At 36.1% G+C, this 17,709-nt stretch overlaps 1 protein-coding gene and 2 long non-coding RNA genes across 4 annotated transcripts in view; all 3 read right to left on the reverse strand.

Annotated features, from left to right (window-relative positions):
• The window catches only part of TFPI (tissue factor pathway inhibitor), a 211,269-nt gene that overhangs the window by 157,150 nt on the left and 36,410 nt on the right, over nt 1-17,709 (reverse strand). The window lies entirely within an intron of this gene.
• LOC306804328 overlaps nt 1-17,709 on the reverse strand; it is a 92,889-nt gene that overhangs the window by 41,251 nt on the left and 33,929 nt on the right. The window lies entirely within an intron of this gene.
• On the reverse strand, nt 1,810-15,834 carry LOC306804325. Of its 2 annotated transcripts, none has more exons than XR_013774850.1 (5): nt 15,752-15,834; nt 15,376-15,412; nt 15,057-15,123; nt 4,518-4,605; nt 1,810-3,548 (listed from the first exon to the last, which is right to left on the reverse strand). It is a non-coding gene; the product is annotated as an uncharacterized lncRNA (long non-coding RNA). The 2 variants fall into 2 exon arrangements; XR_013774851.1 differs by lacking the exon at nt 1,810-3,548 and adding an exon at nt 3,825-3,957.

The raw sequence follows: 17,709 nt of genomic DNA on the forward strand, positions 1-17,709 counted from the left end.
AGATAATTGTTACATATACAAACTCCATATTTGTAATTATTGTTATACTTATTATACTATTTCTTTGCATTACTTGAAGTAGAAATATTTTCAATACTAAGGCTCAACTAATAAGACAACTGTACTAAACACCACCTGGTAAGTATCACAATATTCCCAACACTGCTGAAACTCCTCAGCACACTCTGCATAGAAAAAAAGTTCTGAAAAGATACTAAAATGTTGACTCAGGAATACTTTTTAATGAAGAAAACCTCTTGGCTTCTATTAGGTTTTAAATTGTGTTCAAGCTTCTCCTACATTGTTTTTTTCTGGATAATTTCCCACAATGAGCTTAAAATGTTTTCAATTTAAATATTTAATATTTGCTGATAATTTGGCTAATCTACACAAGATTGATTAAAGTTTGTTTTCAGTCTACATTGAGTCAAGTCAATCAGACATCTTTCTAAGCAATAAATACAGACCATATTTATTTGGTAAACTATTACTCATTCCTTTAAGGAATACTTTTGTCTCAAGGAATTCTGCTTTCAAAATGTGTTAGTTCTGGGGACAAAAAAGCAATTCAAATTCTCTCTCTCCTGTTTTTTTCTCTAAGAGTGTGCCATTTTGCAAAAGGAAAGGTTAATTCACACATATGCTTGTGCACTGAGCCTTCACTAGGCAGTAATTTATCTAACAAAACCCATCTGAACGTATTTAGAGTGATTTACAAACTCAGATTCCAGAGTATCTAGTTATTACTCTCTTATAAAGCAGTGACTAATTCCAAAGCAGGAAGTTCCTGAACCACAAATCTCTAGAATCTGCCAATTTTCCCTCTAGAAGGACTGGAAATTATTCTTTGCTTTTCTCCTCCTGCCTCTTCTCCAAATGTCTCTTGTCAGAGAACAGATATTGAGCCAAATACTCCCAGGAGGACTCTTTGTATGTTATTTATCATCCAACTTTCTTTCTCTTCACTTCTTTACTATTAATTTTGATTTTATTTTAAATTTCCACAGAACCAAAATTGAGAAAGACAAATTTAATTTTTACAATGAAAATATATTTGCTTTTGATGCCTTTTTCTGTTAATGCAGTGTGTTTGCACATACAAAGACATCTAAGTTAAAAAAAATCTAGTCAAAATTTTTCATTAAAGACACAATTGCTATTTAAATTTTATCTGATTTTTCTCTGAAGAGACTGATCTCACAACTAATCAAAGGTGTTGGCACAATTTCACAATGAATTCTATTATCTCCAGGGTTTCTTCAGTCACAAAGGATTTTAAAATTTTTAAACAGGTCTTCATTTTCAATCATACTATCCTTCCTGAATTTATTTATCATTTCTCACTTTTTGTGGTTTTCTTTTGTTGCTGTTTTTTGTTTTGCTTTGTTTTTCAGTTGTCCCTACTCCTAAGAAACATCTTAAAATTTTCCTGAGAAAACCTCCAGAAGATTGCTGGGTATTTAAACCACAGAGCTCTTACCTGAAAAAGCAGAGAGTGTTATACATCCATTACTCAAAGAGCTCACAACACAGTACCATCTCTGGGAAGTTTTTGAGCTCTAAACTGTATCATTTCTATAGCACAAGAATAATGCAGATACACTGCTACCAAGGCCTGCAGGGGCTTGGTCAGTATTAATTTGACTACAACTATAGATGCTGACATTATTTTGTAATGCTAACTTAAGAAACATTTAATGGATTGGAAAAAATAAACAGTACCACTTTTTATATTTTATTTCTGGGCACTCATAATTTGCCTGCTTGAGAACACAAAAAAACCAAACCAAACCAACAACAACAAAAAAGCAATAACATTCAGATCAGAGTAATATTTTCTAAGGCAATGAATAAATCCATATGGACAGCTGACAAAAATTACAGGCAGATAAAATGATGGCACATAAAGGGAAAGCTTTCTTCACACACATCACAGCAAGGAATGTTATTTGCTGTTCTCCTGTAGCATACTGCTGTCTCTCATATGGTATAATGGCACATAACTGTTCTATTGCTTTCCTCACACTCCTTTCTTATTCCAACTCCCAGGTTTCTTTAACTTGTTTCTGACCAGAAGTTGCATTAGTGCCCTGAATGTAGAGTGCCACAAGTAAACAGGGATTTCTCTAGTAGCAAATGTCCAACTACTTTGAAACATGCAGTTTTTAGTATCTTAAATTCAGAGAAACAGCTGGAAACATTTTCACAGTCACAAGCTGCCAAAATACAATACTTTTTCATTTAAGCATCTCTTCATGTGACTGCTGAGGAGTTTCATCAGACAACAGGCTACACTGTAAATCCTATTGCTCTCAAGAGGACTGCAGTTCCATGACTAGTTTAGATGTCTCTTACACTGATTAAAATTAGCATTTAAAATATACACACAGGGAGTATTTTCTGAACACTAATATTCAGATTAAGGCTTTGTCTTGGTCTGCATTTCCAAGTTTCACTGATGAAGTTGCACCTGTTCAATTCAAATCACATATACTGCTCAGCAGGTTTTGACTTCATCAGAATTTCTGATATAGACAATTTCCCTGCAGAAGTGCTATTTTGCCTGATTAGTATTTGGGATTTTCTGATGACATTTGCTCCATCTACACTAGAGGGATAACAGGGTTTGGTTCCAATTGCATCTGCAACCATAGTTGCCTACATAAGATGGTCCAGCCTGTGCTTATCAATGATCTGGCTCATAAAAGCTAATTAAATGATTCATGAGTCTTCCCAACCCATCTAGAATCTGTGCTGAGTTTCAGCCAGGTAAACAGAGCCAGACAGTTTCAATTTAAGAAAAATGCAGTGAAAGTGCTGTGGCATCATTCAAAATCTGCCATTGAAGCTTGCCAGCAGATATCCTCCATTGTGTCTACAACACAATACAGCTGCACTCTCAGTAGTACAGACAGGGCTGTGTGCAAATCTTATACCAGAGGAGATATTCCAGAACAGGGATAAAATTACCCTGTAGGAGACACAGCACTCACTGGCTCAAAAATGGCATGAGTATTGTGCAATTGGAACAGCACAGGGCATAGTGAGCCTGCTGCTCTCTCACCTTCCACACTGTCTGCTACATTCCAACACATATCTCCTTTCCTTATCAGATTCCTGACAAGAGACCATAAGATAAAAATTCCCCTGGGCACTTTTCCTGACTTGTGGCTTTGTGTTCCTGTGACAATATTGCCCTAATTGGCAACTTTATATTTATATACATTTTTAGTTTGTTCTTTCTGAATATTAATTAGAATTACTTCATTCTCTTCATCATGTCTCTTCTGGCCAGTACAAAACTAGAAATTAGCAGGGGTGAGGAATGCAGCAGGAGTTTGAGTGAAATGCAGCAACATGAAGCATTTCTGCAAAAATCTTACAAGTGTGAATCAATTCATACAATACCCTGACGAGAAGACACATGTTATCACATTTTATGGGAATCTGAGACACAATTTAAGTGACTTGCCTAAAGCCAGAACTGTCAGATTGGGGATTAGAGGGCCTGGCTCTCATTCTCTTCCATTCACTATTTTGACTTTTAACTGCAAAAGGGAGGCATAGCCTGACTCGGGAAACAGTATTAAAGGAAAACCCAAAGAAATTCTAGTGCAAGACTATAACGTATGTTTTGCCTTGCAAAAGAGAATCAAAAATATGTAAGCATCAATTTAGATTTTGAGTGTTGAAAATTGTTGTGTTTTTTTGCAAAATTATGCAAAACAAAATTTCTGCCAAATACCCAAGTTCAGTGTAAAAATCAGACTTAAATTTTTTTAAATATCTGAGACAACATAAGACATTGAAAGACTAGAAAACAATTGCAAAGTGCACATTTGGTTAGATTTTACAGCTTCTGAGAAAGCAGTGTTGGATATTTCTCAAAGCTGCAACTCCCTGCATCACTCACCATTTGTTGTTTGCTATTGGCAACGTAAATCTACCCTGATATCACTAGAGAAAACAAGCATGCAAGTGCCCTGAAAAGACTGTATCTGAGTTTCTTTGAACCACGTTCAGGAAGAGCAGTGAAAAGGATCAGGGTGTATATTTTTACCTAGTTTTTTTACTATTGTTTTAGTATCTTTTAATAATTACTAAGTAACCTTTAAATAAGTGAATAATTCAGTTTCACAGTATAGCAGTGCTAAATAAGTTTTCCCAAGCTCCCATAAAATGCTTTTTACATATTTGAGGAAGTAAATCAAAGATAGAGCTTCACCATCCCAGAATAAGGTACATTAGTACTGAATGCAGTGTGCTAAGCTGGCAGTGATCTGATTCTGATCCCATTTTATCTCCCCTTTTTTCCACTGACCCCAAATCCTTCTTGGTTTTGTCTGACAAACTAGACAACAGCTCTGAAGAGAAGCCATTGCCTTACAAAAATCAAGAACTTTTGCCAATAAAGTTTAAAAAATTAAAGCAAATAAAGAGAAAAAAATCTGCTGTTTACCAAAATGTACAAGCCCCAAAACATTCCTTTTTTCCAGTCACTACATCCTACATCTTACCTTCTGGAGGCTTCTCTTTGGTTTGTTCCTAGACTCAGAACTTATTCTGGCATGGTCAGACCTCAATAAAGAGGAGCATGTGTCCTAACTAGGAACACAGCAGCATTCTCACAAAATTTGTACATTTACAGAGTGAAAGAATTAGGCAGCACATGGCTAAGAGGAAAAAAGATCCAGAAGGAAAGATAAAGTCTCCAGGGAAGAGCAAAACTAGAAATCAAACGCACCTGCTATGTTGTTCCTTCCTAGTGTCCATGTCTGGAAATGAGAATTATTTTCCAAATAACTTCATTAAACTAAAAGCATATGTGTTCTGCAACACTTGTCCTTAAAATCCCCATTGTTTTGTCAAACGCTGCAAACTTTTCTTTGGCAGCTTTGGAGCTTGACTTCTCTTCATCCTACCCAGCACTGCTACAGCTGATGTGGTGCCTTCTCCAGCTGAGCAGCCAAGAGCTGATGGCCACAGCCAGGACCCACATGGGGACAGCAGCCTGTTACATGTGACAGGAGAGAGGCTCTGGTGCAGGGGAAAAAAAGTCCCAAACCCTATTATCATAAAGAATGGAAGATAAAAAGATTCCTTTTTTTTCAAAAACCTACAAGTTTTTCTTTAAATTAGGAAATACAAGAAGTTGGAGTATGGGAGCATTTTTGTAGCTGCTGAGCCTCTAAATCGACCTTTTCCCAAAAGAAAGGGAGAAACATAACAACTAATATAAGTTATGGTTCTTAACTGCCTCGGGAATGATTTTATCTGAGAAGAAAATGGCCTGCAATAAACCCAGAACACACTGGAGACTGAACAGCATTCCAAGGAGAGGAAATGAGTGATCTATTCTGCATTTACAAGGTACATCCTGAAGTAATCATTAGAAGCTTTCTCTTGCATCTTTTGAACAAACCAGTCATTGAAAAAAACACCTCTACAGGAAAAAAAAAAAAAATGTTAAGTGCCTGCTTAAGTTCAAGAGATGGGAGAAGGAAAAGGGGATTTTCTTCTGTGAAATTAAAGATGCCTTTGCTCCCCAAAGATGGGAGAGCATCCAAGAGACCGGGTGTTACACAGACTGTTTCCAACTGAGTTGCACTCTTGCCATAATAGCAAAATCACATGAAATTAACCCTTTATATGAGAACTTCTTCAAACTGTGTTCCCCTTACTTCACAGAAAGACAGATTCCAGTTGTTCCATGAGATAACTCAGGCATTTTGTAATAAACACACACTCTGCTCCAAAGAATTGGCAGGCAGTGCATTTTGTGTTTAAGGAACACCACCAAATATTATGAAAGCAGCATCTGCCAACACTTTGTGTGGTGCGTTCCAATACCTACATGGCTCACACACAGTGTTCAGTGTTAGGTTTCACCATCAATTGGAAAATAACATTTCTAAATTAATTCTGTCTTTCAAGTATGGTTTTCCAGAATTTCTAAGCATGTTTGGTAAAAGAAAGATTTCTATTCTTTCTTTTATAAGCAGAAAGAGCATTTTAAGTAGAGTCAGTGATATGAAGGCAGGCAAACATTCCACAGAACACATCACACAGGAATCTAGTCCAGAACCAATATGCCTAGCACATATTTTAACTGAAAGCAGTAAAAAAAAACAAACTACTCAATGAAAACATCCTGAAATCATTGCAGAGGATAAAATGAAAATATTTTAATATTTTTGATGTTTCGAATTAATTTTTTTACATGGAGTAGAGATTGGGAAATGTGAAATTGAATGTACTTCTCATTAAGGAAAACTTGAGAGACAGACAAGTTCAATTAAGCACAGAAGTTAAGACAGAGTGTGGTGGTTTTTTTATACCTCACAGTAAAAATACATGGCCTAGAAGTTCCCTAATGCTCAAATCAGTGTATTCACACTGTCTGTGTGAGTTTGCACTAACAGCACTGACTGACAACACTTTGGTCTGATGATACATTATTTCTTACTTACTGAGATTAAAAATATTTCAAGTAATTATTCTACTTATCACAACTGTTTTTAGTGCTGCATTAAGGCAAAAGATGGGGCATGAACTGGGACAGAACATCAGATCAATTCAGAGATCACTGTCCATGACAGTGCAATCAATATACAACATGCCAAAGCAGCTGCTTTTTATTCCCATAGCATCTGACATGTCTCTCTACAGGGAGCTGTGCTCAAGCACCAACAGAAACAACCCCCTCACTTTCATGCATTTGTATATTGCTCTGAAAGCAACAGTCAAGTCATTCCTATCATCCTTCATCTCCCTCAGCTTCATCTTTAAACAGTGTCTTGCTTGTATCATAAACGACTCAGGGAATAGAATCATGGGGAATTAATTTTTTGGTGCATTAATATCTGTTCTTCCTTATTTCAGTTTAATCCTTGCTCCAAACTACAGACCTTAGTGTCACTGCCACAGTGGTTTTAGGAGTCATAAATTAAAAGGCTTAACACTTCATGCTGAAAAAAAAAAAAAACCCACAGATTCTGCAAAATATCAAGTAAAGGTTTCCCAAATATTTTCAAGGGAGCAGGTTTGCAATAAATAGTGTATAGATTTTAAGCTAGAGGAATCCCTTTTATTCTCCAAAATTCCTGAGCTAGGACTTGAAGAACCTAGCATTATTCTGGAAGACATTTTTATTTACTATTTTGCTCAAAAATTAACTAGGATCACAAAATTGCATCAGTCACTGTCATGAAGTATTCAGGTCTCTTTGCTTTGACTGGGAGAACAACACAGCTTCTTTTACTTCCTACCAGGTCAGAAAAAGTATTTAAAAGTATAGTGATGTCTGGGTAAGACCAGCCTGTGTCATGCAGCCAGCACCGCTCAATTCCTGAAAAGGCTTGTGAGAAGACCTGACAGACAAGGATCTGGTCTCTCCAAGAGCTCCAACATTGTCACCAATTTTATCTTTTCCAATGGGTATTTTGACAACATGTCTGTTAGATTAAATCTTTCCATGGAGCAAAAATGAAGAATAATTTCTACTAAGCCATTTGATTTCTACAAACTGCAGAAATTAGCACAGTAGATATATTTCACTTTCCACCTAACATTTACAGGTTTTATGAACACATCAGGGTCAAGTGCACTCATAAGTGCAGTTTAATTACTTCCATTTCAATATCCACACAGAAATCATAGGGGATTCCATGTTTTAAGTGTTCTTATCAGATAACTAAGAAAGAGTAAGCAGTAACCTGAGGTAACAACAGGACTATAATTATCAAATACAAATAGAAAAATAAACACTTATACTATTTCTCTCTCTAACCAGCAGCACCTAGAAATCAATTCCTCTGTCCACAAGCTTTAGACTTTATTTCTTTCAATACAGCCTTAGACAAAGGAGTTTCACCAGCCATGCACAGTGCCTCCAAAGCAGTTTGAAGATACATATACAGTCCTTGCCACAGGGACACATCCAAGATACAGCAGGAATTTACTTCCCATTCCAATCTCAATCATTGTGCAGCACAGAGCTTGTAGGGTTTATTCCCTCCCCATACTTCCCAGGATGAGCACTACAAAACTTGCAGCCATAAACAATTTAGTGAGTATACAGTCCCATTTTTAAACTCAAACAAATAGATGATCTCCAAAATCTAAGACTGAACTTTGAAACTGCATCTCCCCTCAGCTAAACAAGAAAAATACCAAACCTACAACAAAATCCTCTCAGTTAACTAATCTCTGCTCTAGGCTTTCTAAAGACCTTAATTTTTACAACATGATATTACCCATAAAGGTGACAAGGATGTGAGTCACATGTGACTAAAACTAGTTTTTGCTGAAGTTGTGAAGCAGAGTGTGAAACAAAGTTGGACATGAACTACAGATTAGCCCTAAACAATTCCCACAAATCAAAGATGTCAATGCTGTCTGCTAAATCCTGACCAAATCAGAACACTGGGCAGCTAAAACTTGAGTTGCAGCACTTTAAGCTTATTCTAAGGATTTATTTAAACATTTGGTTGGGTTTTCTTTCCTTTAATCTTAAATCAGAAGCAATTACTTTAATCTCCAAAACAGGACAAAAAACTTGAAAGAGCCCCACCTGAGTGTGCAGGAAGTTGCATTGAAAGGAATTAAAATAATCCAGCTCAAACTTAATTTACAGACCTACCCTTTCCAAAACTTTGGGAGATTTCTCATGGTTTGCATATAATAAAATCCAAATAGTGTTCATGGCAACTTATCATTCACCTAGAACCATGCCATAGGATTTACAGAAGTTTTTTTGCCCAAGTCCACTTTAATTATATTCAACAGTGAGAAAATCTGGAATATCAGTGCAAAATTTTTAGGTTTCTACTGAGAGTTAACTGGCTGAACTCTTTGCTTCAGAAGTTATTACAGCTACAACTTCAGTTGTGATCCACTCTCAGGCAAAATGGGAAACATGGAAAAGTTTCTATTGAGTCAGCAAGATTCTTCTACTTTCATGAACACGTTTTAATTGCTGAGCAACACACCAAAGTAAGAAAAGTAAAAAAATAATGACAAATAATTGTCTTATGTTACTTTCAGGCAGATAGCGTGTTGGCTCAATGATTTACTCATTTTGGTCAGACTTGAGGTACATTTGCCCCATACACAGAGAAGATCAGCTCTCTCTGTACCACTGAACATACCTGATGGCTTGCTTTCAGTTTCTCTATTAACAGCCTTGAAATTTCCTTCTTAAAATGAGACCATACTTCAAAAAACTTTTCAACAATATTAGAAAGAAAAAATACCTTCAGTTAAATAAGTACTAGATAAAATACCGAGTTAGGCTGAAATGAATAAGGATTAACTCAAAGTATATTTAGACCAGCAGTGATCTCATTGGGCTCAATATTTTAATGGGTTTGTATTAGAGTAAAACATGCTGATAAATTTTAATAGCTAATGTAATTTTTTACCTTGTAGATAGTAGAATTTTTATTCTTTCCTATGGTCCTTTACAAATATATATATTGTATTTAATATGACTTTGTTATGTATTTAATGCTACTACTGCAAGCAGTGATTTAAGTAAGCAAACTTAGCTAAAATATTTTTGCCCCAAGCAGCAAATAATTAGTCCTAGAGACCAAAAATGCTAAAATTCACAGGCCCTACAAGTCAGTAGCCATATGAAACCCTGTCCAAATTGAAAAAAAATAAAGTTGTTAAACTAGAGTTGAAGTGCTCACTCCAATTTTTCTGTGTTATGGGGATTTTTTTTTTGTACTGTGATACCATGTAAATTCACATTTATAGCTTCCTTTATCTGGCTGTCCACAAAGCTTCCAATAAAATGCAACCATTAGAGACATGATAAGATCTGAACCTGCTCCAGGCAAATTTTCAATACTTTAGGAAGCTATTTGATGATTATCCACCAAGCAGATTGAAAGCAAGAGAAAATAGACTGGTAGCACATTCAGTGAAATGGATTTCTAGTTTGAGAAGAAAAGTCTCTGAGAATCCATGGAAATTAATTCTTTGCTGGAATAGCAGAGACCCCTGTAGATAGAAGTAATTTTCATCTGGACAGTGCCAGCCCCTGTCAGTCTTTTGTCTCACTTGGAGATGGCTTAGCTGGAAGCTGTCTGCTTGCTGCTGAGTCCCTGCAGGTCAGACAGGAGCTACAGGATGGCTGTGGAGGCTGATAATATCCAGGTACAAATGACTATTTCCTACTCAGATAATTCCCTGCAGTGTCTCTGGTGGCTGTAACCCCAGTCAGGTCACACCAAGCCCGTGATCAGTGCTGTCCATCTGCTTTTACAGACACAGCCATGACTGATGGAGACAATGTTCTGAAATGCAATACATTTTAGGGCATTTTCCTGTGATTCTTAAGTGAGAACAATTATAAGGTTAATTATTTAAGAGTTAACAGGAGAGAACAAGCTGTGTGTCCTTATTCCTCTAAACTATGATTGCCACAGTAAGCAGCATTAAAGAAAGATTCTGTTTATATGGGTGCATCAGGTGGTGAATACTTTCACAGACTTCAAAAAACTTAAATGTCAAACTAGAGATCAGAAGTTTATTTTAATCGGCTAAAAAGATAATCTAAAGAGCAAAATAGTCTTTTGCTTCCCCCATATTAATATCACATTCCTCATCTGGAATATCTACTGCTGTAAATGTACACTTTGTCAAGCAAAGCAGTAGTTGGTCTGAAAATTGTCAGTGTGACAGAAGATTAGGCATTATGTGTCTGAACCAGTGTTCATTGTTATCTGCTTATCCAGTAATCAGTAATTCCTTTATCTACAGCACAGAACCATTCCTAACATGAATCTTCTGCTGTCATTTATAGCACAGTAAGCAGTATGGAAGCATTTTCCAATTAAGCCCACTTGCACTGGTCTTACCCATATTAGCAGCCATAGGTGAAAGAAAGTGGACTTGGCTCTCAATATTGTCATTATTTAAGAAAAAAAAGAAACACAAAAAAACCCCAAAAAACAAGGAATAAAACCATATAGACATGCAAAGAAAATTAAGGGCTCTTCTTCAGACAAGTGCTTAATCCCTTTTAATTGCAATTGCCTAAAAGCAACCCTAAGCCTTAACTCTTTCAGTCCCATATGGCACTTACAACTGGTCCAGAAGAATTAGATTAAATCTCCCACCCAGAAACTCGAAGACAGGTGTGCAGCTTTCCCATTCCTAGGAAAGGCTCTTAAGCAAGGATTGTGCCAATTTTAATGGTGTAAAATCTGTACATTTGTCTCTTCAGCACACAGGAGCACTTTGTGACATTAATGTCTTACATGATCAATACTAACAAGGAAGGAATAAAAAGTCCCAGAGTTAAGTTGTTCACAGTAGCTACAAAAGCAGCATTGACAGCTTGAACTTGGAGCTGTATATTTGCTACTCAAAAGGCAGACTCCTGTCATCAGAACAACTTGATTGTCAGTGCTTTTGTTGTTGTTGTTTTGTTTCAAACCTGATAGGATTAGTTCTTAGGAATCTGTAAAGATTAAGGGATTTGTAATATTCTCAATGAGCCCATAGCAGTTAGAATAATCCAACAAACTTGGGAATTTTTAACATGTATAACATTACACAGTATCTCCAGGCACCATGAGAGGATCAAGTCCTAAGAAGCATTTTGAAGGTAAATATTGAGAAGGATTTCTGACTACTCCACAAAGCAGCATAGGAAAAAGAAAGGAAAAACCACAGAAATAAGAGTCCCAAAACCCCAGTTGAACATATGGCAAAAATAAGACTGGGAAACTGGCTTTAAAGTTAGCATGAGGAAGTAGCAGCATAAAGCAGCATCATGGTACAGAGAGGTTAGGGTCACATTAGTCCAACAAAATAAAAAGACCTAACAGCATGAGACTTTAAATTACTGGGTTTTTTAGCCATAATTCATTGTGGCAATTCAATGACAAGAATATTTTTTGGTATTTGTTAGATGAAACACCATTTAATTTCAACATTTAATGCAGATGAAATACCATATCTTCAACTACCATCTTTCTGAACTTACCAAATTCAGAATTACTTCTATTTCTTCCAATTTATTACATGTTTATGATAAATTTTAAAAATCAACTTAATTTAAAAGAGCAAAAGAACAAATAAATATTCTCTTGACAAAGATCACTTTTTTGAATACAGTATATAATTAATGATATAAAATAAAGAGGTGAGACTGAAAGAGATTTTGATAAACTTGCTATGAACAGATTTGTCAGCCTACAAAAATATTTTCAGCTGATCCTCACAGAAAGATAAATCAGGTATATTTAATAGGGTTTTCTTTTTGAAAAAGTCTGCAGGAATCATTGACTTTTACAAAATTGCAATTCCTTCTTAATTGCATATTCACTGCAATTCTAAGCATTTGGTTTAGTGAGGTTCAGGAAAGATAGCACTATTTCTGAAATGAACACAGACTTTGCACCTAACAAAAATTTAACTGATGTTTTACCAAGAGAGAGTTACATTTATTCATTACAAACAATAAGAAATTCTCTCACACTTTAAGAAAATTAATTGGGGGAATGGATGTGAGGGGTGGGCAAATCAAGTATAGCAACCCATCACTATTCTGCTTTAGAGCACCTATTTACAGATAGTCTATCAAGTGTTAGGAGTTTTTCCCATATTTTGGCTCTACTTTCATTAATGCCCTTTAAGAAAAACAGTATCTCCATCCTTATCTATTTTCTATGCATTCCTCACCTATTAACATCCTTATTTGAACATTACAGTTAGTTCCTCAAATACAGGTAGGATACCATTAATAATTAAGTATATGCTTAAGACATCAAATAAACCAGGATTTATAGGCTCAGAGCCCATGAATCTTAACAGAATCTCTGTGGATTAAGCTAAATCACATTAGAATCTAGGGATAGCATTTGGGAGTTTGTGCTTAAGATTACACAGTAAAGTGTCGAAATAAGAAAACTTATTTCCAGGAGAAAATGAAAATGCAGTTCAATTCATGGTGAGATACAAAAGAAAAGAATAATTTTGGTCATAATAAGAGGGGACATTGCTCTTAGATTGTTTAGGCTGTCCTTGTTGGGATTTTACAATGCACATGCTCAGTTAAAAGGCACGTCCAGGAACAGAGAAAAAAGCCCTACATTTGAAACTCCTCTAATTCAGCAATAATATTAACAAGTAGCTATTAAGGCCATATAATTAATTGCAATCAAAGTGCCTTCAAAAATTAAGTGAGTGCTGGGTTGTGTATACATTTCACAAGGGGGCAATGCCAACTAGAGCTTCATTCTGCAGGGCAAAACAACCACTCAAAATTCCTTAAAGTATCCGTAAAATCATTAAACCTGCTCTTGTGATATCTAAAAAGCTACTATCACCCTCAAGAAACTTTCCAGAAAAAGAAATCTCTTTGAAAACATACTTAAGAAAACTTGCCCAAACTACCAACTGATACATAATAACCCCATGGATGTAGCTGATCTGCAAACCAATTAAATACTTAACAGTGGAAAAAAAAGGTTTCACATATTTTTCTATTAAAATCTTTATTATTTCTATGATGATTTCCAATTTTATTATCAAAGTCACATGGGGGTTTTTTTTATTAATAAAGCAGAATTTCCTGTCAGGAAAACACTCTTAGTAGTTGTTTATTTCAATTTTTATTATAAGTATTGAATTATTCTGATAAATGTCTACATTGATGTCTCTCTACTGCTAAATGGAATAAAACAGTAAGCAGAAAACCTGCTGAACTCTTGCTGTAATGTCAGTGTAGGCAGTGACTGCAATTTGGGATGTAATATGGTGCCAAAAATTTAACTCACTTATAAAATGTCTGACAGATAAATCAGGGCTTGGGCCATTTTAACTGTGATCACAGAAATTTATGATCATGAAGTCTTGAAGCAAAATATAATTTATTTAATCACAGATAAATTCATTCAAATAATTGTCATAATGATCAGCCCCCAAAGAGAAACCAAAGCTGAGGTTCAGTATTAGCTGATATTATATGAAGACTTAAGCAGAAAAAAGCTGTTAGAATTCCAACCCCATAAAATGCAATTTTACTTATCTCCTAGTTGAGACAGAATAGACTCACATATGAGTAATAATAAGTGCTAAAAATGGCAAGAGGCTTAGCTATTCCTATCCAAGCTGCCTCTGAAAGCTCCACTTGATACTTCGCAAAATATCCAGGATTTAAAACTGAAAAAAATGTACCTTATTTGAGCTGATGTTTTCCTGCCAGAACATTCTTGTAGTAGCATAAATGTTTTACTTTGTTTTGCTAGATAAGGCACAAGTGAGCTCACATAAGTCCTTCTTTATGGAAGAAAAGCAAACTGCCATCTGTGAAATAGGCTGAGCACGAAAAGCAGCCTCCTCTGGCATCCAATTGCAAAGATACATCAGATCGATTTTAGTCCCCAGTAAATCTAGGCCATGTTTCACTTTTAGTGCTTCCTTGTATGGTGTTTACTTCATGGCAGACTCTTCCTACATTTAATCCTCAAATTACCTCACTCTGTAGTTCTCAACCTAAAAACTCTGTAAATAGGGTTCAGCCTCACTGTAGCCAGCAAGTTACTTCTCGTTTTCACCATGCTCACAAAGCAATACTGTAGGAAAAGGGATTATTGTTTGCTATTTCTCTGGGGAAGAGGAAAACAGAAAGAAAAAGAGAAAAGGAAAACAAGCAGACCTTAGAGGAAAAACCAATTTCAGACAGAGTAGATAATCAAGCAAATAATTTAGAGGAAAAACATGAACTAATTTTTTCTTCTGCCAGTGTTGGAGGATTTGGGACAGAGGGAATGCCATGCTCTTTCCTTTTTCAGTTTCAATCTGGTCACAAATCCTCATGGACTGCCACAGCAAGAGGAAAGCTGCATTATTCCAGTAGGTTGCAGCCTGCAGTGCTGAGGCAGAGGAGCTCACACATGCAAGGGGTTCCCTTGATGCTGCCACAGCCCATGGCACAGCAAATTCTTCCCAGATTTGCTGCATCACTGTGCCAGCCCTCTGCCTTTCCCTGCCTGTCCCATGCCAGCATGGCAAAGGTGTGCCTGGTGCTCCAGTACCTGATCCTGGAGTCCCCCAGTTCAGCCAGCAGAGCTGATGCCAGGCAGCATGTCCATGCCCAAGGACCTGAATTTGGGCAGGGACATCGCAGGGCATCTCAGAAATGGGAACTACTGTCACACTAGTGTATAGTTATTCAGAAAATAAGAAGTCTGCTTCATATGCAGAACAAACACATTCTTAAAAAAGGAAAAAAATAATGAAATTTGCAAGCATACAATTAAAATTCAAAGTTTTTTAAGGTAGTAGTAAATATCAAAGTATAACAAATCAGGTACAAACAGAAGAGATGAGAGATTGTCCTAATCTTTGACACACCTTCTGCCAGCCAGCAGCAGCAATGTACCCTTTTCTCCTAAAAAACATTCCAAAAACATTTGAATTATCTTACACCATCAAGGCTATGAAGGCACCAATATAAACAAGTTGCTTCAATTAGTGCAGCTCTCAGCACTAGCATTACTTTGCTATAATTTGTGTGCTTGAAAAATTAAATCCATTATTTGCCTTAACATGCCTAATGGATGAGCAAGATCCTTCCAGCAAATTTCAGTAATATTTTATGACCTTTTCACATCTTTTAGATATTGGCTGCTGGCAAAGCTTCCAGCTGGACAGATAGGCAATTCCCAGTCTTGCAAGGACATTCTTAACTACAAACACATTTTGGAAGTGTTCTTACTGAAGGACTTACTATGCAGGAGGTTGAGCAATAGGCAGCTCTAGAAAGGAATGCTGGGTCTCAGTTCTCCAAGTATGTATTGGTCTGGTGTTCAATGAGTCTGAAAAATATTGGCAAGAGAAGCTATATCTTAAAGCAGAAATCCAAAAGATGTTTTTTCTAAGTTTACTTTTATCTTTTTGATTTAGTAAACCTTAAAGTCAGCCTCAGAGGAGGTTTTTGATGAGAACAGCTCAGGCTGCATATACTTTACATGACAAATACTAAGCTAAGAAACAACATGCTGTAGAAAACTTGCTCTAATATTCCACAAATGTCATTGCACAACAGTAAGAAAGGTATTGTGAAACTTAACGGAGGCATTCAGGGAGTTTATTTAATAGCACTTATTTAAATTGTTCACAAGTGTGCCAAATTAGTTTAAAGTACTCATACATTGAGATTGTTGAACATCAGCAGTACACAGCTGCTCATGGCTCACAGGCAGCAAAATTGGTAGGGAGCTATTAATGAAGTGGAGAGATTGCATACAAGAGCCACATTAGAGGAACTCCACTGTACAGGCAGTCTTGTAACTCAATTTAATGCTTCCCAGAGAAAGTTTAAGCAGAATTGACAAAGCAGTTACAACAGATTGTCAGACTCCTTTCCTATTATATTTTTCCATTCTAATTGGCACACTATCCCAAGGTACCATACCCCAGTGGTACAAAAACTGCCTTTTCTGTTAAAGCCTCCCCAGTTGGGAATTACTCAGTTTTGCTATATCCACCAAGTTTGGTATTTGAACTACCCAGAAATTGCCATGGCAGGAATACAGTTTGAGACAGATTGACAGGGTGTAACCAGCAGTAAGACATCATAAGATGTTAAAAGCAATTCATGAAATATTATCAGTTATTGGAAGAGTACATTATGATATACACGAAATAAGGGATTTAGGGTTAATGCCACGAATTCTTGAGTGCCTCAAGTAAACTTTGTGAGGTGCTTAATATCTGTTAGCAATAGGAGAAGGAATTAGATTTTTCCTTCTGCCTGATCTATAACCCTAGTTTGAACATTAAGAAAAATCCAAGCATTTTTAAGTTAACTCACAGAAAAAATCTATTATGGCACTGATAAAATAATGAGCCTATAGTGCTTTGAATGCATTGCCAAAGCAATATCCTGCATTTGTGAATAGTTGGTATTTGAAGTGACTCATGGCCATCAGAAAACCTTCAGTGTCCAATAGAGACACATAGGGTGATGTGGTCACTGCTTTATGAGGGCATCATAATACAGAAATCTGTAAAATAATTAGACTGTGGGCTTAGAAATAATACTTGATTTTTCTTTAACAAAGAATACTTATATTGCTGCATTACATTGATTCTCACTGAAGTACTATTTTAACAGCTTTCAGAAAGCATTTATGGCAAATAAATTCTTCAGGTATGTATTCCACTTTCAAAGTGTATTCAGCACTTTTATAGAAACACTGTAATGCATTGAATAAAGTGTAGCACAGAGGTACAGCAGCAAAGATAACAGACATTAGTCTTTGTGAATGTCTTAGAGGCAAGGCTAATAACAAAACAAAAATAATATAAAATAAATGAAATATAAAAGTTGGGGGAAAATTTAAAAACAGCATGATGAAAAAATTTTAAAGTAACATGGTGGAAAGAAGCAAAAACCTCAACTCCCAACACTGAACCAAGAACCATTTTTTTCTAAGTACCCTCTCCTATAAATGTCTTTTATTTAGAGATGCAGTTAACTTTGTTCAGGACACCAAGAACTAACATAACTTCAGAAAGGGGCAATAGACAGTGCATATCAGTTTTGTGTGCAGATATAAATTATGGATCAAAACTACCTTAAGAGAAGAACTGGCACTACTTTCCTAGAAATTTGAATTTTGCTTCAGATTGTTCATCTCTGCTCAGGAAAAAGTTATTCTTGTCAGAATTAGTAACATATTG

The sequence above is a fragment of the Erithacus rubecula genome, assembly GCF_903797595.1.
Source record: "Erithacus rubecula genome assembly, chromosome: 8".
Classification (NCBI taxonomy): Eukaryota; Metazoa; Chordata; class Aves; order Passeriformes; family Muscicapidae; genus Erithacus; species Erithacus rubecula.